Below are 27,289 nucleotides of genomic sequence, written 5' to 3'. Positions count from 1 at the left end.
ATTGCCCCTCTCCCGTACAGGATCACGAAAGGCAGGGTTCGGAGGACTATTGTCCCTTCTCGTGGTGCACGCCGGAAGGAGGGCTAGAGAAGAATTGCGTGGCCGCGCTAAGATCTGGAATGGTGCGAAACCATATGATACATCGGCCTAGTGTAGAGCATGTCAGGTCGGTCGTGCGAGTATAATAGTAGGCCTTTGCCCCCCCAAACTCCACGTCCAAGTCAATAATCGCCCCACCAAGGTTTGTCTCAAAAAATGGAGTAAATAAGGCGTCCATTAGTCCCTTTAGTATAAATACTATATCATTAATAAAGGCACCACCTTTTGTCTCAGAAAGTATGTTGGAGTACAACCGGCTACACGTTTACAATCCGCTTCTCTTCTCTCTCCTCTTCTGTCTCCTTCAACTAAGCACAAATACTATATTTAAATCCTTATAGCATGCTTATGTCATCTAATTGTAGTACTTGCTCTAAAGTTACTCTCCACTGTGTAGTCTAAAATGCCAGGCGTGCAGCGGGCGGTGCCCTCGGTCGGCGCGCCGCTTCAACGGCGGAAGCAGTGAGAGGTCGCGTCGCCCTGACTTGCCATCAATGTGGAGCGGCGGGCTCAGCTGGCGCCGGGCGGGAAGCGCACGCGGGAGGGGGGAGGGGTTTTTGTGGGGCCAAGAAGGTGAGAAGCCAACTTGGGATCGGTCCGAAGTTTTTTTGAGTGGGTTAGATGCATCTAACCCAAAGTAACCCTCCCTGTTTGGATATTTTTGGGTTAGTTGAGTCCAAACTAACCCAAACTAACTCTAACTCTCGGATCCAAACAGGGCCATCATGTGCTCCCATACTCTGCATATGACACTAGTCTATGTTACTACTCCCTCCTTTCCAGTTCATAGAGATGTTTAGAGTAACATAGTAATATGTTACAGTATAAGTTACTCCCCACTATGACCAGCCTTGGCCTCTCCCAGTGCTACACCATGTATAGCTGCAAAGCCTGCCACGTAGGCATAAAATATGATGTGGCACCAATAAACTAAGCACCTATGCATTGAAGACTTGAGTTACTAAGCCATTTAATGCACTTAGCACCTCATCTAAGAGCATGGTTAATAGTATAGCCAGCTGCTGGCTATAAGCCAGTGCCATGTCATCTAGATCCCATCTTATAGTCAACATGTACAATAGTAGATCAAAAGAGTGTACTACTTTTTTATTATGTGGCCCACCTTTCATTCTCACAAAGTGCCTAGGAGCACGTGCTAGAGCTGGCTCTTCACGAAGAGCCCTCTTACCTTCTCTCTCCTCTTCTCTTTCCTCCAATTAAGCAGAAATATACTAGTTTATTCCTTATAGCCCGCTGACTCAACTCTATTGTACTTGCTCTAAGCACATCTAAGCACTTACTAGCACCCCCTTGACCATGGACCTTGACGGTGTACGTCACCTTGTGTCTCATAATTTTCCTCGTCATCATCTGAGTCCTAGAAGATCTCACCCACATCATCATTAGCATGGAGCTGCCTTGATAGACAACATGTACAGAAGGAGTAGAGGCGACTGGGGATGCACCACCACCATGTCGTGGGCACTCTGTACGTGCTCGTGTGCGTGCAGCGTGTGTGTTTTTCCATCGGTGCTACCTCTAAGGCCGAGGCGGCGGTCGTCTTCGTCTCCGACTAGTAGTTGAGCAACGACGGCAAAGAGGTGCTGCAAGAGATGCGTATGCGCCGTTGCGTGCAAGCTTCACCGTAGCATGACGAACCGGACATCGTCACGGATGGCGCACGCCTCCATGTAGCCGAGTGTGTGCTCATGCATGTGTTATTCACGTGCATTCTGTGGCCGAGCGTGTGTGCATGCACGTGTTGTTTTACGTGTGTTGTGTGCTCCATGCTGTGCGCGTATGTGCATGAGTTGGATCGGATGGAGTTAGTGCGTTGGCTTGTGTACATGCGTGGCTCAATGCGTCATGTACATGCGTGGCTTATGAGAACATAACTATTTATACAACTTAAACTGAAATCAACATAGAGCAAGAAGTTAGAACAGCAATCCAGTTAAAGAAATAGGTTTAAAACATACATGTTGCACCATTGGAGTTTCAATTGGATCCTGCAAATTCGAAAGTAGTTGCTATGAGTAAATATAGTTATGCAACAGCAAAGGAGTATGGACCATAGCTACGGAATCTGACCTGAGAACAGTTGCTCTTCTGCTTTAAACGTGGAGTTTGGGTTAGCTGTGGTGGTCTTCGTGCTTTGGGCACTGCAGTAGCTTTACAAACTGCTCGTGTGGGGGTACTCTATGGTGGACATGGTGCTTTGTCAACTATAAGTGGGTTACTATCCGCTGGGGTTGCGGTTAGATGGGTTGTAGCTGGTTCTCTGCCCAACGGTGTAAGTGTGCAATCTGGAAGAGTCTCGATTATGTGTGGTGGGGCTAGTTTGTGGGCCAGTACAACCATGGTTCTATCTCGACGGGTAGCACTGTCTTTTGTGAAGAACGGGTTTTTGCTCCCTTAGATACTGCCATCACCCCCTCCAATTCAAATGGCTGATAAATAAGAAAAGAAATTGAACGTACAAACATTGTATGATAGACAGATGTGGTAATTCACATATATGTTGTCTAACCAAACAGGACAACATGACACAATTTCACATATATGATGCCTAACTAAACAGGATAGCATGACACAGTTTCAGATATATGATGGATAACTTAACAGGATATAATGGCATAATTCAACATATGATGTGTACCTAAACAAGATGACATGACAAAACTATATGATGTCTTTCTAAAATAGGTTGGGATGAAATAATTCACATACATGTTGTCTAAGTATACAGGATGGCATGATATAATTGACATAATTGATTCATATACTAAGCAGCTGGCACTCGCATGTATGATCTCTATACTAAGCAGATAGAATTCAATATTGTGCATATGATGTCTAAACTAAGCAATGCAAGACACCATATGCATCATATGAGAAATATAAACATTGCAACTTAGAACATACACCTCAGGTGGGATATAGGACTGGTCATCTATCTCGGAATCCTCCTCTGAGGAGCTCCCTATAACCATCAAGATATATGCTTCAACAGGTACCATTGCCTGCTCTGAAGACCTTGTTTTCACTCCAGATTTTTCCATAACCGGCTCAAATGACTGATACACAAGAAGAGTAGTTCAATATACACAGATTGTTGACAAATGGAATACGTAATGAAAAAAAAAGATGGCATGCGATAATTCACATATATGATGTCTGGCTCCATGGCGGTGCATAATTCACATATATGATAACTGGCTGAAAAACATGGCATTGCATAATTCACATTTCTGATATAGAAAGCAAACAGGAGGCATTCACACGAAGCATGTCTAATCTAAGTAGATGCATGGCAATGCAAGACACCATATGCATGATATGAGCAATATAACCCAGCCAAGTTAGAGCATGCACCTCGGGGGGAATACGACTGGTCATCTCTCTCTGAATCCTCCTCTGAGGAGGTATCTGTAACCAGCAAGAAATCTGCATCGACGGGTAGCACTGACGGCTCAGAAGACCTTGTTTTCACTCCAGATTTTCCCATGACTGACTCAAATGGCTGATGCACAGGAAGAGTAGATGAATGTATAAACATTCTTGACAAATGGAATACATTATGGAAAAAAAATATGGCACGATACAATTCACATATACGATGACTGGCTAAATAGGATGGCATTGCATGATTCACGTATATGATGCCTGGCTAAAGAAGATGGCATTGCATAATTCCCATATACTCCCTCCATTCCTAAATATTTGTCTTTTTAAAGATTTCAAATGGACTACCGCATATGGATGTATATAGACATATTTTAGTGTAGATTCACTCATTTTGTTCCGTATGTAGTCACTTGTTGAAATCTCTAAAAAGACAAATATTTAGGAATGGTGCGAGTGTGATACGGAAACCCAGGTGGCATTCACACAAAGCAAATCTAAACTAAGTTGATGACATGTAAGATGTATAATGTAAGCAATGCAAGGCGCCATATGCATGATATGACCAACATCAGCATGCCAGGTTAGAGCAAACATCTCAGGTGGTAAAACAGGCGTGGTCGGCTCCTTCTGAATCTCCATCTGAACAGTTATCTTCCTCTGGAATACAATCTGGAAATGCAGGAGAGGGGGCACTTCGCCCACCATGGAGCAGCGTCTGCATGACATTATATTCGCACGCAACAGTCTTCTCTTCTTCTCTACATGTTCAGTACGATTGTGTACAATATCTGACATGCATAATAAAAAAAGTTAGATTTTGTAAGACCTAAGGGGTGCATGCAAAAATCAAGATTGATGGTAGCAAACGAGTGGATGTAACCAAAACTAATGTTAGCAGGTAGATTATAGCTTCAGTTTAAAAAGATAGACAATGGATCATCTATTGTTTGTTGCCCACCCAACATGAACCACATAGAAGACCCCAGATGAACCAGATAGTAGACAGATACTATTCATTGCTGGCTTGATATGAGACCCATGGGCAATTCAAAACTCAAGATTGAACGATAAAGTAGCATGTAATAATAACTGATGTATAACATAAGCAAACCGAAAGACTGCGACCTCTCTTCTGGAACTGTGTAGTCCTCAGGTTCATCTGCTCAGTCGATGATCGTATTGCAGTTAGCGTGGCTGCCGGCAACGGGGAAGATGATCTGAGGCGGCGAAAGAAAGTCTGCAGGGGGGATCTCTGCTGCAGTGAATGCTTCTGTCAATGGTGCACCTCAGGTGGGGTGGATGATGGCACGGCAGGAGCAGGACATGACAAACAGAGTTTTCTTTGACGCCAATCTAAAAATGAAGTAAATCTGTAAGGGCTCCTTAGAATTGGAGGATTCTATAAACACAGTGACAGGAAAAACATAGGAATAGGATAGGAATGCACGTGCAAAACAGAGCAATTGGAAACATATGATTTTAGTCAACCAGGGTGTTTGGCTCACATGAAGTGGAAGAACAGAGGAATGGAGAAACAAAGTGATGCGGTGAGTGTACAACCTCTTTGGCATAGCCTTGTGGACCTTAGCATCATTGGGTTGGACGTGGAGGATGGTGATGATGCAGGTGTACTGTCGGAGGCGGGGAAGAAGATCCGAGGCCTCTGGAAATGGCGCCGAGGGTACTACTCCGCTGTGATGGACGGTTCCATCGTTGGAGCAGCTCCGCTAAGGTGTACGGCGACGAGGCTGAAGCAAGACAAGACAGAGAATGTTAATCTGAAGAGGGATCCTAATATCATCTACAATAGACGATGTAAAATACATCACCAAAAAGTGCTAGATGTAAAACGCATCAGCCTTGTCACGGCCGCTCCGACAGATGTTGTAAGTACTGTTCACTCTGAACTTAACTGAAGAAAATGAACTTCACAGTCGAAACTGAATTTTACTGTCGAAACTGATTGAACTAGTAACAGAGCATTGCAATAGATGTTTAGGGCATTCGAGCACTAGTAGCAGAGAAGCAGTGATCTAAATCAGCAGACGCTCGAGTAGGGAACGCACTAGCAGAGAGCAAGTCGTGCAGTAGCATCGCGAGCGAGTGCTAAAGCAGCAACTCCTGTTGGTGTCGGAGGTCATGCAGCAGCAGCAGCAGCGCAAGCGAGAGCAAGAGCAGAGTAGCAGCACGAACGAAAGCAGGAGCAGTGCAGCAGCGCGATCGACAGCAAGAACAGAGCCACAACGCGAGCAAGAGCCGGAGCAGCTGCAGCTAGTGCCGTTGTGGAAGTCGCCGTCGAGGAAGCAACAACATGGGGGAGAGATGTCGTGGATGATGTGGCCGACGACGGCGCCATCGATGGAGACGCCATGTCTGCTTAGTATCGAGCATCGGCAGCCCCGTGAGATCAAATAAAAGATAAAATGCAGCGGTGAGTGCAGAACCTCCTTGGTGGCACCGAGTTGGCCTCGGCTTCATCGGAGGAATTGGTGAGGGTGTTGCGGTTCCGGTGGGGCAGGTCAAGACGGCACTGTGGGGATTGAGGTGGCGCGATAGACGAGGCAAACATCGGGGCAGCTCCTTGGAGGTGGAGGACGGGGCGGCTGATCCGGCGGGACGACGAGATCGACAACGGATCCTCATCCGGTGTGGTGGATGAGGGACGGCGAGCTATTGCGGTGGACGATGTAGTCGGGGAAGAGCCTCCGGCTGGGCGACGGTCGGGAGGCCGACAGAGGAGCGTGGGGTTTCGCGGGTTTTGGCGGCTTCGGTGTACGAATGGGGGGGCGAAGGGGGAGGGGGGAGCCAAGCTTAGGGACGCGCTTATCCGAAATGTAGGGTAAGTTACCAGCGTACCCCCACCGGTTTTGACACCGCGACGTGGAGCTTCATTTCCGGCTGAGGGGTAGAAGGGGGATTTCGTGTGTCTGGGCTGCGGGAGCGATTTCGAATGAGGAGGGGGTTCTCGCGCGCGTCCAACTTTCGGGATAACAAGGCGCAGCGCGGGTTGAAGAAGTGGGAGTTTCAAAGCAGGTGAGACAAAAGATACTCGAGCTTGAAAATTTCGGGATAACAAGGTGCGGATTCCTTGTTCGGCAGAACAAACTTAACATGTACAAAAAACATTTCATACAAGACACAAGAGAGTCATGTCCCCTTTCACTATATTGCTATAGATGCCATTGAAAAAACTACAAGAAAAATGTAAAAAAATCAGGAGAACAAGATTACCCTGCACAGTACCAAATCGATTCGCACTTCCCTCAACAACAACAAAAAACAAATCAGTTCCCACCAAAGAAAGAGTAATGTCACTTTTTATATGATTACAGATGCCATGATCTTGAATTTCAATTTTTGAATCCATGTTATGTTGAATTCGAATATATTATTAGGTGACCTTGCGGTTATAATTGATGTAGTCGTACATTTTGATCTTCCATCATATATGAACATTTTACTCCACCATGTGAACATATATACTTTCGTCTACCATATGGACTAAATTTGAATCTATTTTCCTTATTTGAATACGATTGTTGTCAAGTTATACAGTAATTTAAATATTATCTTGAAAACAAAAAGACATGCATATAGAAGTAATCATATTTCACTTGAACTACATGTACCATACGCTCTCCAATTCAAATATTTGTATCCATTTTATGTTGAAGTCAAATCATAGTACATTATTGGTCTAGGTAGCGAGATGTTCGGGATAATCTAAACCCTGTTTTCATACGTATAATTTTTGGCTGAATTGGGACAAGTTTTGGTATAAGCCTCTTGCAAAACTAGAGATTCTCTCAACAAGCCTCGTGGTTCCTAGAGGGAACGTGTCACCTTTGTGTGCGAAATGATATATGCTGCCTCCCCCTGATTTTATTTATAGAGGCAACATAGAACTATATAAGTGCCCTGTTAAATTTTGGAATTATTTCGGGTTCATTTGGCCTTTTTATACATTAATTGAGTTTATGGACTTTTCATGTGCATAATCTAAATATGAATTGCATGCACATGCTCCGGTGCACCAAAGTGGGTTGAAAAATCACATGTGTGTCCTTGGTTGAATTTCTAGGTCCCATGGAAGAAATGAGAATGAAATTCAAACATCTAGGCGTCATGACTCTGCCGAGAACATCGAGAAACTTAGATTTTAAATTCATGTAAATCCAAAACTCGGCTGGAAATCACGAAACTTGGCATGGTCTCATGTCATGGCACTAACATGTTGTGGTAAAAAATTGGGCTGATTTGGAAGCTCGTGGTTCTAAGAGGGAACTTGCCACCTTTGAGTGTGAAACGATATATGCTGCCCCCCCCTTGAGTTTCTTAACAAAGGCAACATAGAACTACATTAGTGCACTGTTAAATTTTGGAATTATTACGGGTTCGTTTGTCGTTTTTATACATTAATTGAGTTTCTGGTCATTTAATGTGCATAAGTCAAATTTGAACTACAAGCACATGGTCTCGTGCACCAAAGTTGGTTGAAAATCACATTTGTGTTCTCGGGTGAATTTGTAGGTCCCATGCAAGAAATGAAAATAAAATTAAAACATCTGGGCGTCGTGACTCGGCCGAGAACATTGACAAACTTGGTTTTAAAATTCTTGTAAATCCAAAACATGTTTGAAAATCATGAAACTTGGCATGGATGTCATGTCATGGTACTACCATGTTGTGGTAAAAAAATGGCCGAATAGGAACAGATATTGGTATAAGCTTCTTGCAAACCGAAGCTTCTCTCAAGAAGGCTCGTGGTTCTGAGAGGGAACGTGCCACCTTTGAGTGTGAAACGATATACGTTGTCCCCCTTGAGTTTATTTACAAAGGCAACATAGAACTACATGAGTGCCCTGTTAAATTTTGGAATTATTCCGGCTTCGTTTGGCCTTATTTACATATTAATTGAGTTTTTGGTCATTTAATGTGCATAATTCAAATTTGAAGTACAAGCACATGCTCCTGTGCACCAAATTTGGTTGAAAAATCACATTTGTGTCCTCGGGTGAATTTCTACTCCCTCCTTCCATCTATATAGGTCATAATGTGTTTTTCGAGGCTAACTTTGACCAAACGTTCGAGCAATAATATATGACATGCAACTTACACAAAGCATACCTTAAAATTTGTATGTCAAAGGAGCTTCCAATAATATAATTTTCATAGTATACATCTCATGTGCTATTAATCTTGTCAATAGTCAAAGGCTGTCTTGAAAAACACATTAGGCCCTATATAGATGGAAGGAGGGAGTAGGTCGCATGCAAAAAATGAGAATAAGATTCAAACATCTCGGCATCGTGGCTCGGTCGAGAACATTGAGAAACTTTGTTTTCAAATCATGAAACTTGGCATGGTGTCATGTCATGGTAGTACCATGCCGTGGTAAAAAAATTTGCCGAATAGGAACAAATTTTGGTATAAGCTTCTTGCAAATTGGAGCTTCTCTCAAGAAGGCTCGTGGTTCTGGGAGGGAACGTGTCACCTTTGTGTGCATAATTAAAATTTCAAATACAAGCACATGTTCTAGTGCACCAAAGTTGGTTGAAAAATCACATGTGTGTCCTCGGGTAAATTTCTAGGTTCCATGCAAGAAATGGGAATGAAATTCAAAATTCTGGGCGTCATGGCTGGGTTGGAAACATTGAGAAGCTTAGTTTTTTAATTCCTGTAAATCCAAAACACGCATGAAAATAATGAAACTTGGCTTGGTTCCATGACATGGCACCAACATGTTGTGGTAAATTTGCAGTCCGATTTGCGAAGGCGCACACATTAACAATCAACAAAGTCATTTTGGAACAAGTGTTGTCACGTTACAATCGAAAACACAAGTATTATTGAAACCGTGGGCGTTCTACTTACTAGTACCATTTACGTGCCGCCACGCGTCCCCATTTTTTATTAGCTAGGAGGCGTCGTGCAGGGTAGCTATTTGAGTACGAGAGGCGTGCGATTAGACCCCTGCGCGTGCTTATCTGGAGGAGAGCCCTTTGACCTCCATCTGCCATCCACCTCTCTCCCAAGGTCTCCATTAATGGCGCCCGAGCCTCTATTTAATGGCGTGGCTATGTCTCACTCGACTGAGATTTAAGAGAGAAAAAAGAAAATCTGAAAGCACGGATCTTGATGTAAGATCCGACGGACCTATATAGCATCTACTGTGACTTATAGCAAGACTGATGAATATATAAGGACGATTAAATTTTTTTGATCAAAGAAGGGCTTGCCCCTTCCGACTTTCATTACTGAAAACCACCACAATTCACTAGAAGTTCAGCACAACTCTATCCTAACACGAAGGACTAAAAGCTACCAGATTGAAATCGCAACATCCCAAGAGTCCAACAAAGGCCAAACATCCGTGCTAGAACCCAACATTTCACAACCGATGACACAATCCACATCCTAAACCAATTATTACATCAAAAGAAACAAGGAAACTGAAGGAAGCCTAGCAGCAACTAGAAGAACAGTAACGCCAGGGTCGCCACAGCAAGAGTTTTCTTCATTCCAGCCTCGCAACATTGATCTTCCATAGAAAGATAAGGACGATTAATTGTCTTACATAATTAGAAAGATAATTTAAAAAGCCACATGCAGCTACGCCCGAAATACACAAGGGCAAAAGAAGAAGGAAGACAAGGATCTGGCTCGCTGATCTCTACTTTCTTGATGCGTTGCTGCAGGCCGCGAGAACTAGTCTCCGTGGTGATCGGCGATGAGATCTTTTGTTTCCTCAAGACGTTGTTTGAGAACATCCAGGGATTCCTCCACCAGCCTTTGGTGCTCGCTGCGGAGCATGTCATTCTCGTCCATAAGTTTCTTGACAATGATGCCGGTCCTCTTCAACAAGGCACTAGTCTCCTCCTGCTGGTTTGCACTTCGGACGATCTTCTCCCTGAGTAGGTTGCGCTCGGCCCGAAGCCTCTCATTGCCCTCCCTTAGTTGTCGGATGACACCGGTGGCCTGTTCAAATGAGGCTTTCACGTTGTCCTGCAACCTCTCCTAGCCGGAGATCTGATCCATCTGGCTATGGACGATCGCATGCATGCGCCTGTAACAGTCGTCGCCTGCCCGCGAGAAATTTTCCCAGTACGCCGCGGCGCGGCGGGACATCTCTGCTGCATTCGTGGCGCGACGGGACATCTCTGCTGCTTCCGCGACACGACTGGACCAGTCTGCTGCATCGACGGCGCGCGGGACCTCCGTGCTACTTAAGCGGCGCTGCGGGACCTCTGTGCTGCTACTTCCGTGCGGCCGGACATGTCGGCTGCTCTCGCAGCAAGGAGGGACATCTCTCGTGCTTCCGCTTCCATGCTCGCCTATCCCTGGTGGCAGTCTCTCGACCCAGAACTCACGCTGGCCATGGCAGACGCAAGGGAAGGATGCTGAATGACTTGTTTGATTTTGTGGATGAGGAGTTGAGGAGGAATGTGCAGTCATCTTGGCATACTAGTATTTATAACCGAGTACTAATACGCTCCTAAGTGGGAAACCGTTTAGGTTGTGAACAGGTTTGGAATTCAATATAGCATGGTACTAATACGCTCCTAAGTGGGAAACCGTTTAGGTTGTGATCGGTGTGAACAGGTTTGCAATTCAATATAGCGTGGAGTAATTTGGAATGTGACAAGACGCAAGCTCAAAATTTATTGACGGTTCTAGTTTCAAAGTGCGGCACTATTCTCGGATGGAGTACTTCTTTTTCTACTCCTTCCTTTCCGATTTTATAGAGCTTATCTCAAAATTTTAGTTTTTCCATTTTACAAGGCTCAATTTGGTCGTTCCCCAACACATGTTCAGATTCCAAGGTGCATTAAATAATTGCATGCAAGTATTAAGAGAAAATTGACCAATGCATGTACTTTATGCATGCATGCATTGCAATTAATGCATTGATAAACATAATTTTTTGAGAAAAACAAGAGCATTAATTAGGTGCTTTTGCAAACTATAAAAATTATTCCACCACTCACCATCTTGGTTGGTGAGATTTTTGAATTAAGCCCTATAAACTGGAAACGAGGGAGTAATGTTGTGTACGTGCAATAACTGGCACCGTCGTATACATATCTTATAGTTAATGGGGCGTTCGACGGGAATAGCCGCGTGGCGAGCTCCAGGCTAGTCCTTTTTTCAGACGCATTAAACCTATCTCTCGGGACTGCTCGCACACACCATCGTGCCTCCCAAAAAAACTTGTACTCTGAGTTTAGTAGTACGTTATACAGGAAGAGAAGAGGTGCACGCACACACTCGTCCTCTCGCACACGCGTCTGTTTTTTCTCAAAAAGGAGGATGATGACCCCCGGCCTCTGCATCTGGGAGTCACACACGCATCTGTAGCTACGAATTGTAGTGTTCTCAACCATCCGATTGGCTCTATCATGGATGTACCTATATACTAAAACATGTCTAGATACATCTATATTTTGACAAACGGAAGGCATGTATTGTGGAATGGAGGGAGTGCTTGTCATGAAAATGGATAAAAAGGGACGTATCTAGAACTAAAATACGTCTACATACATCTCCTTTTATCCATTTTGATGACAAGTAGTACTTCTTACCCAAAGGAACTTTATATCCAACAGACACAAAATATCCGTTCGACTGTTGGAAATTACTGATCTGATGTCGAAGTAATTGCTGCATCGCCACCAAAACCCACCATTTCTTAAGCTAAAGTAGACCAAAGTAATCCCTATATTAGCATATAACTAAGATAAGCAGAAGGCACTGTAGAAACATTTAGGACGTGAGCTTGTCAATCTGAATGAGGAGGGACACAAGCTTAGCCCCGGCCAGCAGCTTGGGTGGAACTGCCAAGAAGGTCAGCTCCTGCACGTCGACGTCGCCGGGATCCTTGCTGCTTGTCACCTTCATTTCCACCTTGACAGCATCGGTCGTGCCTTTGGGCTCCCGCGGCGGGCCGTTCACCCACAGCTTGGCCAAGTAGTGCGGCAGTGGGGACGCCCCCGCTCTGATGCAGAAGACCAACACGGCGATAGGCGCGCCGATGTCGAGCACGCCGCCAACCAAGAAAACACGCGGTGGTCCTCCTCCGCGAACAACAAGAGACGTGGCTCCGACAGTGGCACTTGCAGCTGGAGCACCTTGCCGTACTGGATCCTGTCCACGGGCATGGGATGCGCAGTGCTGATGTGGTGGTAGAGCTCCGGCGGCGGGCCTTCGTAGCCGCAGACAGGCACGGGGCATTTGCAAGGCGCGAGCGGACACACGCTCTGGTGATCGGCGATCTTGTGGTAAGTGATGTAGAGCCCCCAGCCTTCGTGCGGTCACTCCACCCTCACCGACGAAAGGACGGAGTCCATCGCCATGTTCCGCACGTCGAAGCCACCACCGTGCTTGCACTTCTTGCACTGCCGCTGGTTCCCGAGGCGCTCGACACGGCAGTCCGCGCAGGCCAGGTGCCCTACCTTGCACTTCAGAAATCAATCGAACAACACATCAATCAAGAAACCTACACCTTGCTCAATCAGCCGAACGGACGAGGTGTATTCGAACCTCATACACTGGAGGCGTCAAGGGGAGGAGGCACAAGGGGCAGTGGAGAACGGTGAGGTCCATCGAGACCTTAGAGAGCTCCATCGTCGGGTCCTGTTCGGTCTGCATGATCTCGCCCTCCTCGTGCACAACCATCTCTCGACTTGGGCCGGGGTATTACAAAGCTTTATCGTCACATATTTATACTCCCTCCGTTCCTAAATGTAAGTCTTTATAGAGATTTCACTAGCTGGACTACATATGGAGCAAAATGAATGAATCCACACTTAAATTGCATCTATATTCATCCGTATGTAATTCATAATGGAATCCCTACAAAGACTTATATGTAGGAACGGAGGGAGTACTACTTCAAGGTGCATTAAATCAACACATGCAAGTACTACCTCTCTCTCAGTTTACAGGGCATGCGCGTACCCCTAAGTCATCAATTTGACCAACCTAAAACTCCCTCCATTCCTAAATATAAGTCTTTGTAGGTATTTCACTATGGACCACATACGGATGTATATAGATGCACTTTGTGTATATTCACTCATTTTGCTCCATATGTGGTCCATAGTGAAATCTCTCCAAAGACTTATATTTAGGAACGGAGGGAGTACAAGTCATATCTTTACCTAATAATAAAGCAAATTGGGTTTCTTTCGTCCATCATGACATTTTTTAGAAAAGTCCCTCTATTTCAGAGAATTCACCCCGCAGTCCTGTTTTAAGTTAAAATGAATCGTTATTTTTGTATTTTACATAAAAGTCCCTGTCTTTTCTTGAAACCAACCCACCATCCGAATTTAAGTCACACCCGAACTGTTATTTTACATTTTTCGAAAAAACCCTGATGTTTTAGGTAATTCATCCGCGGATCATATTTAAGTCAAACAATTGCTTTTTAAAATCATCCATATCTTTTAAATCGTAACTCCGATTTGAACATGTTATATATGAAATTTGATTAGAAAAATATGTAGAATATGAATATGAGATTATTTTTACATTTTATGTATATTAAAATATTAATTTGGAATATATTTGAGTCAAACCAAATGATTTTCTAAATTATCTGTATCTTTTAAACCGTAACTTCGAATTTAACATATTGTATATGAAATTTTATTAGAAAAATGTGTGGAATCTAAATATGATGTTAATTTTACCTATTAAATATTTTAAAAATATTGTTATCAAAGCAACGCACAGGCTCTTTTGCTAGTATTACAAAAAGTATACCAATATAAACTTTAGATGTTCTATTTTCAAAAGATACAATTTTTTTGGTATATAGTTTATATTAAGGTGATTAAATTGGCAACCTAGGTATATGCGCAGGACTTGTAAACTGAAATGGAGGTAGTATCAAAAGAAGAGTCACGGCATGCATGCATGCATTGTAATTAATGCATCGGTAAACGCAAATTATTAAAATATATCGAGTGTAGTGCTTTGATGTGTCGCGTCAACTCGTACATCAACGAGAAGTTTGATTATCCTCTCCCTCGCGGACTTAACTGCACCTACCTTTGGCTGTATGACAGGTTGGCCACACACATGTCGGGCCCACCTGTCATACACGCAAAGGCAGGAGCGTCCCTCCCTCTCCATGAGCGTGGTGGCTGGCAAGACTAGGAGAAGCTTTCGCTACACGCTCTTCCTCCTGCACGCGATGGACATGCAACAGTTCAATCGGTGTCAGATGGCCAGAAGCGTACTGTAGTGCTCCTCTAGTGCAGTAGTACTCCATCATTGTTCGACTTCCCGAAGAGGCGAAGAGCCAAACGCAGCCCGGACACACGTGTGGCAGTTTCATGTGTAGAGTAGTCTAGGATAGCTTGTACCGTGCATGTAAGCCTAAAATCGTTGGGGTCGGCTCCATGCTATGTGGCCGTCTCAAAGTTTAAAAAAAATTAAAATAGTGTTCTGGCCCTACCTGTCACCCAGGTGATTGTACTCCCTCCGTTCCAAAATAGATGACTCAACTTTGTACTAACTTTATTTAGATGACTCAACTTTGTACTAACTTTATACTAAAGTTAGTACAAAGTTGAGTCATCTATTTTGGAACGGAGGGAGTAGTTTGCACGCTCATCTGGTCAAGACGGGAATATATATTTTAATTTGTTTTTTTTTAAAGGGGGGACTCCCCAGCCTCTGCATCAGAATGATGCATACGGCCACATATATTTTAATTTGTGGTGGGTAAATGTTAGAGGTTGCAGCAAATATATTGTACACTACGGGTCTTTCAGCCAAGTTTAGAGGCAAGCATGTGGGGCCAGTGCTATGATGTGTCGCATCAAATCGTACAACGAGGAGAAGCTTGTCTCCCTCGCCCATGTGCGCGGTTGCTCGCAAACAAGGATAGGCTTTTGCTTAGTATTACTTCTACAACAAGCTATCCGTCCCGCTCGCGGTGGACAGACATGCAATAGTGGATTCGACACTGTAGAAGTAGTAGTAGTAACATCATTGTTCGTCTTCTCGAAGAGGCGAAGAGCCAAGCGCAAACCAAACGTTGCAGTTGCGAACATTGGAGCACGCATATAGCCAGACTCTTGCATGAGACAAAATTGCTATGTGAGCCCACTATTGTACTAGTACGTACAACTACTTGCTAGTATAGCCCTGTAAACTAGAAAGGAGTTTTTGCCCTTCTAGAGATTTCAACAAGTGACTAGACTACACCGAGACGGAGTACATATGGAGCAAAATGAGTGAATCTGCACCGTAAATAAATACGTACTAGTTCTATCGTTTTCCTCTCCGAGGTGCACAATATTGAGTATACTGACTAGTCTCTTTTTGACATGCATTTACGTTTTTTTTGACACAGTACAGACGCAAGCGCTCATATACACGCGCATACACTCACCCCTATGAACACACACACGCACTGCACTATCATATTGAAATTTATGAAGTCACCATAGGCACCTCGTCGTCGACGGGTCCATAGGTGCTTGAATGCCAATGAGGAAGAGGGTAGCGGTTCCCGAGACATTGAACGGTCAATGATGCATCCTCAATTACATGCAGAGGAAATTAATTGGAGAAGCAGAACAGAGCCAACACGATGTGAATGCAATAGAGTTTGGACTCTCATATAATAAAGGCGCCCCACCACTCCAATCCATCTACTCCCATGTCTCTGCGCAACACTGCTCACTCCAATCCAAGACCAAGTGACCAGAAGCCACAAGCACCTATGGAGGCGATGGACGCGAGCAGCAGCCGGCTGTGCCAAATCATCCAAGGCGCCGGCCTGCGGCCCCGCACCGTGCAGCATTTCCAGACAGTGCTGGCGACCGCAGGCATCGTAGCCCTCGCCGACGCCAGCTTCGCCTATCGCATGGACGACATGATGGTCAACTCCATCCGCAAGTTCACCGCCGTCAATAAGCGCGCGGACGACCTTGCCGTACTGCTCCAGCCCGCGCGCCCAGGCTCCTCATTGCCTGCCAACCTCATCGACCTACATGGTGACGAACTCTTTCAAGCCCTGGTGGCCCTGCAGGTGCCGGAGGTCGCAATGAAGAATGTGCACCTCGAGGCCGCGCTCGTCGTGCAGCGCCTCGCCATGCAAGAAACCGTCGACCTGCACATCCACGTCTACGAGGAAATCGTCTACATAGGTCACTACAAGGCAAGCGAGGACAGAAAGACGTTAGCCTTCTTCCAGCGGCTGAATCTTTGGATGCCATTGTTCAGAAGCACGTCGACCTGGCCACAAAAGCCGCTGCTACTTAGGCGCCGTTCGGTGGGCCGGCGCCCTGAGTCGAGGAGGTGGACATCGTCGATGGATGCATCTCTTCTACTTGCCTCCTATAACCAGCACTGCATCACCTCGTGGCCTTAATGTTTTATTAGTATAGTACTCCCTCCGTTCCCAAATATAAGTCTTTCTAAAGATTCCAGCAAGTGACTACTACATACAGAGCAAAATGAGTGAATCTACACTCTAAACTATGTCTACAAAGATGATAGTATGTTGTATTCCATTTGAACTAGTATCTAAAAAGGCTTATATTTATGAAGGAAGGGAGTATATGGCATTTTTATTCCAGTCATAACGTTTTCACTGTGAGGTGGGGCCGCAGTTGAGCAAACCCACCCCACCCACCGAGCGTCGACCGAGTTTAGAATTAGAAGAGAGAAACGAGGGAGGAGAGCTAGCTGTAGCAAGGACGCTCTTGTCAGATGGGACTCGTGTTTATAGAATAGGAGTACTGAGCACACGTGCCTCTTTTTTTGAGCGAAAAATTAGTCGTATGTGTAGTACCACTAGTTGGGTGCGTGCGACCTATAGCTGTCATCACTTTAGGTCTCCTTTTCGAACCGCGGCTACGCTTCACAGTACATATTTTTTTCACGCATTTATCTTCCTATATGTACTCCTAGGATATTTCCACGTGCTCCCATTCGCCGACATGTGGGACATAGAGCATCTGGGTCATAGTGCATGCACGACTCGGAGCATATGTCGGGGTACTTTACATTTCAGACCTCATGAATTACATGCAAACCCCCTGCAGAAGAATAAATAAATGAATGAATTACTACATGAAACCGGATTATTTTCGTGGAAACCGGAGCACGTTCGTTAAATTTTGGACATAACACGTTTATATAAAATGACCGGACCTAAACCAGTCTAAGGGCCTCTTTGATTTTTCCCGCAAAAAAAGGGCCTCTTTGATTCGCAGGATATTGAAAACACAGGAATGGGGAAAGTATGATGGCGATGAACAGAGACGAGGAGAAATGTAACTCAGTTAGAGGTTAGAGTTAGATTCTAACCCTGAACTAACTCTAAACCAAAGAGGTGTATGGATGGCAGGGTTAGATTGACAATAAATGCTCTATCTCAATCATTTGACTACTTTGGACCCTATTTTTAGTCAGACTAAAATAAGTCCCTTGGGTCCAAGCACCCTCTTGGTGTGGCCAGCTCTTCTGTGGCCTCCTCCCGCTCACAATTGACATAAACGAACCATCTATACAAATCAAGCATGCAAAACACGATAATTTTTACTTTGTACATACAAATGAGATATCCCACTTAAAAATACAAGTCTCAATCAAGCTTCACAAAATAAAAAAAACACTTCATGAAACAAAGAATGAGCTAACTCATCACGGAAGTCATTCACGATAGGGAGGGAGCCCGGAGCCCCTCACGCACCGAGGGAGGAGCTCGCCATGGTCGCTCTGCAGGAAGGCTCTGTAGAGCCCAAGCCCCGGGAACCCCTCCGACGCCGGCCGTTGCGAGTTGAGGTCGACACCGGCATGGGTAGCAGGGCCGCTTGCCGCCGACTGGGAACTTAATCTTTGGGCCTCTAGAAATAATGCAAGCCTCTAACTAAAATACCTAGAAAGGTGAACTGAATCTTTGGGCCTCTAGAAATAAAGCAAGCCTGAAACTGAAATACCTAGAAAGGTGAACTGACTCTTTGGGCCTCTAGAAATAATGCAAGCCTGAAACTAAAATACCTAGAACAATACTAGCGAAAAGCCTAGCAGCAGCGCGGGTTTTCGGCCTATCAGTGGCGCGGGCAGGAGCGCTACTGATAAGGCGCTACAGCTAATGCTTAGCAATAGCGCGTCTTGACCCACGCTACTGCTAAATTGACTTAGTAGCAGCGCTTCTTCAGAACATCGCTACTGGTAATTAGTTGTAGCGCTTCTCCTCACCCGCGCTACTACTATTATTTAGTATTTTATTTATTTTCTTTTTCATGTTGTATTCATACACCTTTACACAAGTTTTCATACAACAGGAATTTAGAGATTGTTTTTACATCATAATGAGTTATTACATCATGGTGTGAAAGAACCATGGACTAGTTTCAAGTGGATGTCCATCCACTTGAAACTAATCTGCGGTTCTTTCACCCAATGATTTAATAATATCATCATCATCATCATGTCATTAACAACTTAGCATCATAATACATCATTGTCATATAACACCTCCTCAAGATCATCGTTTTCATCATTGACATCACATAACACCTCCTCAAGATCATCATTATCAACTCTAACACATTACCACATAATAAACATATTTTACCTCATAGGACCTATTACATTCGATTAAGACCTCCTACATTTTCTAAGGTAAAATAGCAAAAAACAAGATAGCCCCTGACTCTCCATTATGGAGAATGGAGATTAGCCTGTCTCCAATTCTTGCCTTTCGCTGAATGTTACTTCCAAGAACCTCCTTGCGAATGTCCATACATTTCTTCCATTCTTTGATGATCATGTGTTCACGGGTTTTAGAAATCCGATATGCACAGGTGAGCTCCATAGATTTACCTGGCAGTATGTTCAGAACTGAGAGGCGACCATGCAGAGACATCAGATGAGGCACACAATCCATCGGGAGTTTCTGTTGAAAAACATAATAATAACTTCGTAGTTAGCAATGATGTACTAGTTTTAGAAGTATGCAAAAGATGCACGGATGTCGTTATAGTAAAAAATCTTACCAGGGTATCTCCAGAGAAGTTATCGTGGTTCAACACATGCACTAGTGGCACGTATTCACCATAATTTGGAGGAGTTCGATAATAGTCATTGTAATTCTCAAGAAGAGTACAAAATGCGATAAGATGATTTTTCTCCTTATACGTTAATTCGGTGCCATCGGTGTAGTGGGTTTTATCTACCATCTTCTGCACAGTCTTTGAAGAATCAAAATAAGCTGTCAACGGAAATAAGCTATCAACTATTTTGAAATAAACAATATAAATTAGTTAATAACTATGTTTGAGAAACTCACATAGCGGTACAATCGGAAGCGTATCAACAAGGACCCAAATGTCCATATTGTCTTCCTCACTGTCAGGATCACCAAGATCCATGGTGACAATCATACCCTCATAAAAACCATACATTTTGCAAAGTGCTTCCCAATTTTGGCAACCAAAATGAGTTACGCTCTGAGCATTGCACAGATTTACTTCAAAATCCATATCATGATGGGTCCTTAGGTGTATTTTCTTTGTTTCGAAATTTTCATGGTCTTCAAAACCCATCCTCTCCAAGACATAGCGTCTTGCATGGCATGGGATAAGCTAGTCGAATTGTAACATATGAAAATTAGACGTTGAAATAGTTGAAGTCATGCTTAATTACGAAAAAAAACACTTGTCGTTGTTGCGTACCATTTCACAATCGAAGGTCTCCTCGAGCTTAATGCTAGAGCGCCGATCTTCGTCCAGCCGAACGAACCTGTCGCACATACCTCGATCGTCGTGGCACCAGCTACACTCCCCCGGGAGACCGTCGTCGTCCGAGTACGACATTTCCTACAATCATAATTCAAAGATTAAACTTGTACATATTCTAGCACAAGTCATGCCAGAATTCACGACAAAATCCGGCATGACCTTTGCTAAAAAAGGACATATCGAGCACCTGAAATTTGCCGGAACGGAAATTAATCAACACTCCGGCAAAAAATAGGCCACTCAGAGATGTAAACTGAACATGAACGGCCACTTGGGCAACCACATATCCTATTTGAGCAACAACACAAGATATACAAGGATATTTGGCTGGTCTCACCTCAATGTCGGAGGGGGTCGGTGACTGGGACGACGGCGGGGATGTCGGAGGGGGTCGGTGACGGGGACGACGGAGGTCACCTGAAACCATATAAGTTATCACTAATACATCCCGAATAATTTCTTAAACTAAAAAATAACAACAAATATGACATGTTCAACTAGTTTTATTAATTCAACTAGTTCTTACTAAATATAAACTTACTATAAATAGAAAAAAAAACTAGTTCTTTCTAAAAATAAAGTAGTTCAACTAGTTATATTAATTATCTTACTAAAAATAGATTAGTTCTGTTAATTCAACTAGTTCAACTAGTTTATTGATTTACTTACTAAACTAGTTCAACTACAACTAAAGTAGTTCAACTACCACTACTACTACTAAAAATCTAGTACTAACTAAGCAACATCTAGTACTAGCTAACCCTAAATTAACATCTACTACTACTAAATCTAGTACTAACTAGTGGAAGGGGGTGGGGGGCGACGGAGAGGTGGCTAGGGGCGGCGAGGTCGAGGGCGGTGGGAGGAGGGCTGCCGGCGGAGGAGGGAGGAGGGGCGGCCGCAGGCGGAGGGAGGAGGGCGGCGGCGGAGGAGGGAGGGGCGGCCGCAGGCGGAGGGAGGATGTGCTAGGAGGATGGAGGAGGGATGGAAGGAGGGGAGTACCTCGGCAGCGGACAGACGAAGGCGGCGATGGCGACGACGCACGACGACGGTTACGCGGGCGAGAGTGAGAGTGTGAGTGAGAGGGCCGGTCGTGCGCGTGGGGATAAGGTAGGGATGGTTGTAGCGCGTTTGCCAAAACACGCTACAGCTAACCTGAATAGCAATAGCGCTGTTTAGTAAAGTGCGCTACTACTATAACTAGCGGGGGGCGAGGTCATGGCAACTATAGCAGTAGCGCTGTATGCGGTGGACGCGCTACTGCTATTTTCCTGTCAGCAGCGCGTTTTGGCGACACGCGCTGCTGCTAAATAGCAGTAGCGTGGTATTTTGAAGAGCGCTGCTGGTAAGATTCTGTGTATAGGCTTTTCCCTAGTAGTGGAAAGGTGAACTGAATGTTTGGGCCTCTAGAAATAATGCAAGCCTGAAACTGAAATACTAGAAAGGTGAACTAAATCTTTGGGCCTCTAGAAATAATGCAAGCCTGAAACTGAAATACCTAGAAAGGTGAACTAAATCTTTGGGCCTCTAGAAATAATGCAAGCCTGAAACTGAAATACCTAGAAAGGTGAACTGAATCTTTGGGCCTATAGAAATAATGCAAGCCTGAAACTGAAATACCTAGAAAGGTGAACTAAATCTTTGGGCCTCTACAAATAATGCAAGCCTGAAATTGAAATGCCTAGAAAGGTGACCTGAATCTTTGGGCCTCTAGAAAGATTTATTACCTCCTCAAGTAGCATCAAACAATTCCATGCGTGCACCACAAATCTATAGCAAGTTTGATCAGGATCTACTTTTCCAAATCAGAATTAGTGCTAGAGCAAGCAAGATCAATGATATGGCCGTGAGACAGAGAAGGAACGAACAAACTCACCCCTCTCGCGACCTCCCTGGTAGATGCGCCGCCGCCGCGCATGACAGAGGGAGAAAAACAACTGGTGAAGGGGGAGCGGGGCGACCTTCGAAGGCTGGAGGGAGAGGGCGGCCGGAGTAGGGCGGCGGAGGCCAGAAGGAGAGGGTGGCCGGAGGAGAGAGAGGGTGAGCGGCGCTTGGCCGGGCGGCCCTATGGGGAACAGAGAGGAGTTGTGCGAGATGGGGGGAGCGATCTAGTGCGGGCAGGTGAGATTTTTTTTAGTTCTCTTTTAGTAGGCCCGAGGATAACTAACCCAATTAGAACCTCTCGACCGGGCTAGTTTTTTTAGCTGGGTTAGAGCAAACTAGCTCAAACTAACCCCTCTTGTTTCGATAATTTGAGGCTATCTCAACCCAAACTAGCTCTAACTCAGGGATCCAAAGAAAGAGGAGTGTTACTGTACATGCTACAGTGTGGACCGTAGAACATTGTTTTTATGGCCATATCACCACATTCTTTTCTACTGCTGGTTCACTGGGCTACCGTGGTTCGCACTTCTCGTTCACTGGGCTGCCGTGGTTCGCACTCCTCCGACCTGAGTAGTACTCCCTCCGTTCCTAAATATAGGTCTTCATAGATATTTCAATGTGGACCACATACAGACGTATATAGATGCATTTTATGTGTAGATCACTCATTTTTCTCCGTATGTGGTCCATAGTGAAATCTCTCCAAAGACTTATATTTAGGAACGGAGGGAGTAGTATAGTACTAGTATATACCGCATCATTCTTTGCTCCTTCTTACTACTCCGACATGTGGGAGAGCCAGCATCCGGGTCGACGTGCCATGCACCAGATTAGAGCGCGGAACGGAAGGGGGGCATCACCCCGGTCGAAGCGCCAGTAATTCATGACTATAGTGAGTGGTCATATCACAAGTCTTTCCAGCAGTAACGCGTCGTCAAATTGCACAACCCCACTCGCTAACCCTCCTCGCCTCTCTGTCAAACCGCCTACCCGAAAACTGCCGCGCGCACTGCCCGGGAAAAGCCCCGCCCTCAACTTTTAACTACGCGAAAATAGTTCGAGCTTGTTCGTTCTATATAAATACAGTACTTACTGTATGTTTATTCACCCGTGGGGTTGTTCAATGAATGGAGGGGCGGGGAGCACAAGTGAACAAACTGTAGTAGTAAGTAGGAGTCGTAGAGTAGTCACCTTAAATAGAGAGTTTCTTTTCTTTAATGCCACGTACACAAATTGAAACGCTTGTTGTGGAGAGAAAAAAGATAATCAATCCAGTATATATGGATGTAGGGGCCTGAGCGCTTGCTTTACTAGGGTTGCTCTCTTCCTTCTCTCATCCTCTCCAGATATAAACAAGATAGTGGTAGTGACATTTTCTCTCTGCTCACCGCTGGTCACGGATCCGGCCGGATCCCTTTGGCCGGTGTGTGTAGAGGACTAAAAGGTGCATCATTCACGCGGTCATCGCCGCTGAGGGAGGAAACCCACAGCTGCCGGAGGGGCCCGATTCTCTGCCTGCGCCGTTCTCTCCGACACAGCGCCGTCTCGGGAGGTCCTCCGACCCTTCTTCCTCCCTGCCGTATTGTCCGCAGATCCGACCTGCCGCAGCCGACATCCCGGCGACCCTCAGGTATAAGTTCTTCGAAAGCGGCCTTGCTCTACTGCCCCAGCTCCCCACGTGTCTGCATGTGCATATTTTTCTACTCCCATCAGCTCTTCCAAAGCCACCTAAATTTTTACTATTATTAGAGGTAAATCTACTTTATGCATTCGAATCTAGGGCTTTGTTCAAACAACGAAGAAAGGGGGGAAGTTGTAGCATGAATCTAGGACTTGATTCAAAGAGGAAATAATATGATGAAAGTAGTAGAGACTGGATACCCAACCGGTCTCTTGGTTGAAAAGGGAAATAATAGGAAAATGCAGTGCAAACTGGATAAGGAACAGATCTATTATTGGTTGAAAAAGGATAGAAAGTGGTGGCTGGTGGACAAGTCAACAGAGTATGTCCAGGATTAGATTTGCTTCCATCACATAGTAAAAGGTCTCCAGGATTAGATTTGCTGCCCTCACATAGTAAAAGGTCTTAGGATTAGATTTGCTGCCCTCACATAGTAAAAGGTCTCAGGATTAGATTCGCTGCCCTCACATAGTAAAAGGTCTCCAAGATTAGATTTGCTGCCCTCACATAGTAAAAGATCTCCAGGATTAGATTTGCTGCCCTCTCATAGTAAAAGGTATCCAGGATTAGATTTGCTGCCCTCACATACTACAAGGTCTCCAGGATTAGGTTTGCTGCCCTCACATAGTGTGAACAAGCTAGGCATCACCACTTTATGCCTCCTTGTAGGTACATTGTGCTGATGCATCCACTATCGCATGTCCTTATACCAACCTTTTGTTGTTGTTAATGTAAGGGCGCATGTAAAATGAAGCGATCACACTGTTACCTTAGGGACATGTCTAACCAGTGTTATTGTTAATCTAATGCCTCCAGTGATAAGATGCAATTAAACTGTGTTACAAATGGCACACCTGCTGTTTTTCCAGTATGATAAGTAAGTTGCTCCTTTACGCTACTGAGTGTCCTGGTGTCCCCACGGTCCCATGCCCTTAAACCAACTCTTTAGCTGTTGTTGATTTACTGTGTCTGGTAAACAAGCAATGCCACCATTAAAGTAATCCCATATTTGAGGAATCTCATTGTTGATCGTAATGCTTCTGGTAACATGAAGCACTGCTGACGTTTTAAAATTTCTATTGTCCTTGCGTGATTGCCATGAACATAATTAAGATGCTTCTTTTCCTTTTCTATAAGTTTCGTATATTCTTATTGACCAGCAACTATTCACTTTCTATCATTTTGTGCAGATAGGGATATCCATTTCACCTTGTTGCTATTGTGACCTTTTGGTGAACTGCACAAAACACTTTTTTTGGAATGAGTGTCTTGTGCAGTTCAACTAAAATGTCACGTGGGCAACATCTCTCAATTTTGGTGTAACTACACAAAATGGTGATTGGAGTTTCCAAAATCTCCGTCAAGTTCTGCTCGTAATCTCGTGCAAAATTTTATTAGCCTTTGCAAGATGGAGCCGTTACTATCACCACAATGGCACTTTATTTTAGTGGAACTGCACAAAAGGATAAGAAAATTATAGTTGCACCTTACATGAGCCAGACAGCCAACCTTAATGTTCCTCAATTTTAGTGCAACTACTAAAGAAGAACCTGCCAGCTCACAAGACCAAGTACTTCTTGCTAGCTGAATGATGCAATATTTGCTTCATTTCAGGTGAACTGCAAAAAAAGGCGCATGAATTTAATCATGGAACTCCAGGCAGACCTCATCCTAGTGGAGCTGGAGGTTGAGTTCAAGGAGGCCGCTATTAAAGTGAAATCATGCTCTCCTGTCTCCTTGTTTGTGATGTGCAAACATGCTGTGTAAATAGGAATACTCAACTACAGATGTTGTGATGGTCAAGAGAATTCGCCAAGTTCTTCGATTGTATGACATGGCTAGCCAAGATGGATTTAATCCCAATATTCACTTTATCAAAAGGCTCTAATGGGTTGGTTCTGAATCTTGCAAGCTGGGAATCAATGAGATGTGTAGGTATCTTTGTTGTACTTATTATTTGAATCTTATTTGTTGGTTCTAAATCTCGCAAGCTGGGAATCAATGAGATGTGTAGGCATCTTTGTTGTACTTATTATTTGGATCTTATTTGTTGGTTCTGAATCTTGCAAGCTGGGAATCAATGAGATGTGTAGGCATCTTTGTTGTACTTATTATTTGGATCTTAATTGTTGGTTCTAAATCTTGCAAGCTAGGAAACACGGCATGATGATGCAGAGGACAACAACCATAACAAACAGTTCAAACTTGGTAGTATTATCTTTGTGAAAGTGTGACAAATGTGCTGATCGTGTGCGTCCTGAGAATAATAATTCTAATTGTTGTGCATGTTGATCCCGTGGCACTGATAGAACGAGCCAATGCATTGCTTGTTTTAAGTATAAATTTCTATTAAAGCTAATTAAATTTAAGTAAACTGACCACTAACTCCTGTTATTACAGTACCAATACAGACCCGCTCGTGAACCGACGTGTTGCCGGAGTAGGTTTCTTAATGGAGGCGTTTGAATGCGCCAAGGGTGCATCTTCTACCGGGCGTGTAGTGAATGAGGGAGGGGTAGTAACTATTGTCGCCTGCACACACTCAGCTTACTATTCAATCCAGTTCCCCAAGAGCTGAAAAACGAACTGCTGCCGCCGCCTACACACTCGTTCACTCGAAGAGACTCCAATGGTGATCCGAGGGGTGAGCCTGCTGGATATGGACTTCAGCAAGGAGTTAGTTCGCCGTTTAGTCCTATGGCTGCACCAAGTTGAATGTGATGTACACCAATGATACGGACTCGTTGAAGCTCTGCCTCACCTCAGTCCTATGGCTGCACCAGGTTCCGAGGCATTCGCCTGTTTCATTGGCAGCGCCGACTGCACCTTCGCTACGGTGGACAGAAGGAAGAATGTGACGATTCGGCCATCTGGCACAACAAGCTTGTCGACATCCAGAAGCAATACAAGATCATCAGCAACAGGCAGGAGAAGGACTCCGTGGTTGACCTCGCTGACACCATCATCGACCCCTGATACGCCAACATGAAAGAAGACGACCTGAACACGTGGGAGGTACCTCTGAATCTAGCCTACATAACCTACGCGGCCAAGGACGCATACGCATGCTACAACATGTACAGGCAGATCTTGGACATGAGGGCGTGTCTGCTTCCCGTAACCGACGAGTACACGGACAGCCGCAGCGTCATGATCAAGCATGCCAGGCAGGTCTAGATGTTGTACTTTATCTATTTATAAGAACCTTTATCATCTGAGTGTTTCATGCATTAGCCTATGTGTCGTAATTATCTGTTTTGTTCGAAATATCTCTTTTAAGAAACCATTAACCTGATTGCTTTTTTAGTGGCTATTTGCTTATGTATGTAAACTAGTTCACTTGTCCGTAAAAAAACTAGTTCATTCGGCTGCCGTGCTTTGAATCTCCTTCCTCCCAACATATTCCTCTCCTCAGGTGGACCCAGCAGGTCTCTGAATTTTCTCCCAC

The sequence above is a fragment of the Triticum dicoccoides genome, chromosome 3B, assembly GCF_002162155.2.
Source record: "Triticum dicoccoides isolate Atlit2015 ecotype Zavitan chromosome 3B, WEW_v2.0, whole genome shotgun sequence".
Classification (NCBI taxonomy): domain Eukaryota; kingdom Viridiplantae; phylum Streptophyta; class Magnoliopsida; order Poales; family Poaceae; genus Triticum; species Triticum dicoccoides.
The sequence above is the reverse complement of the archived record's forward strand: the minus strand, read 5'-3'. Positions refer to the sequence as shown.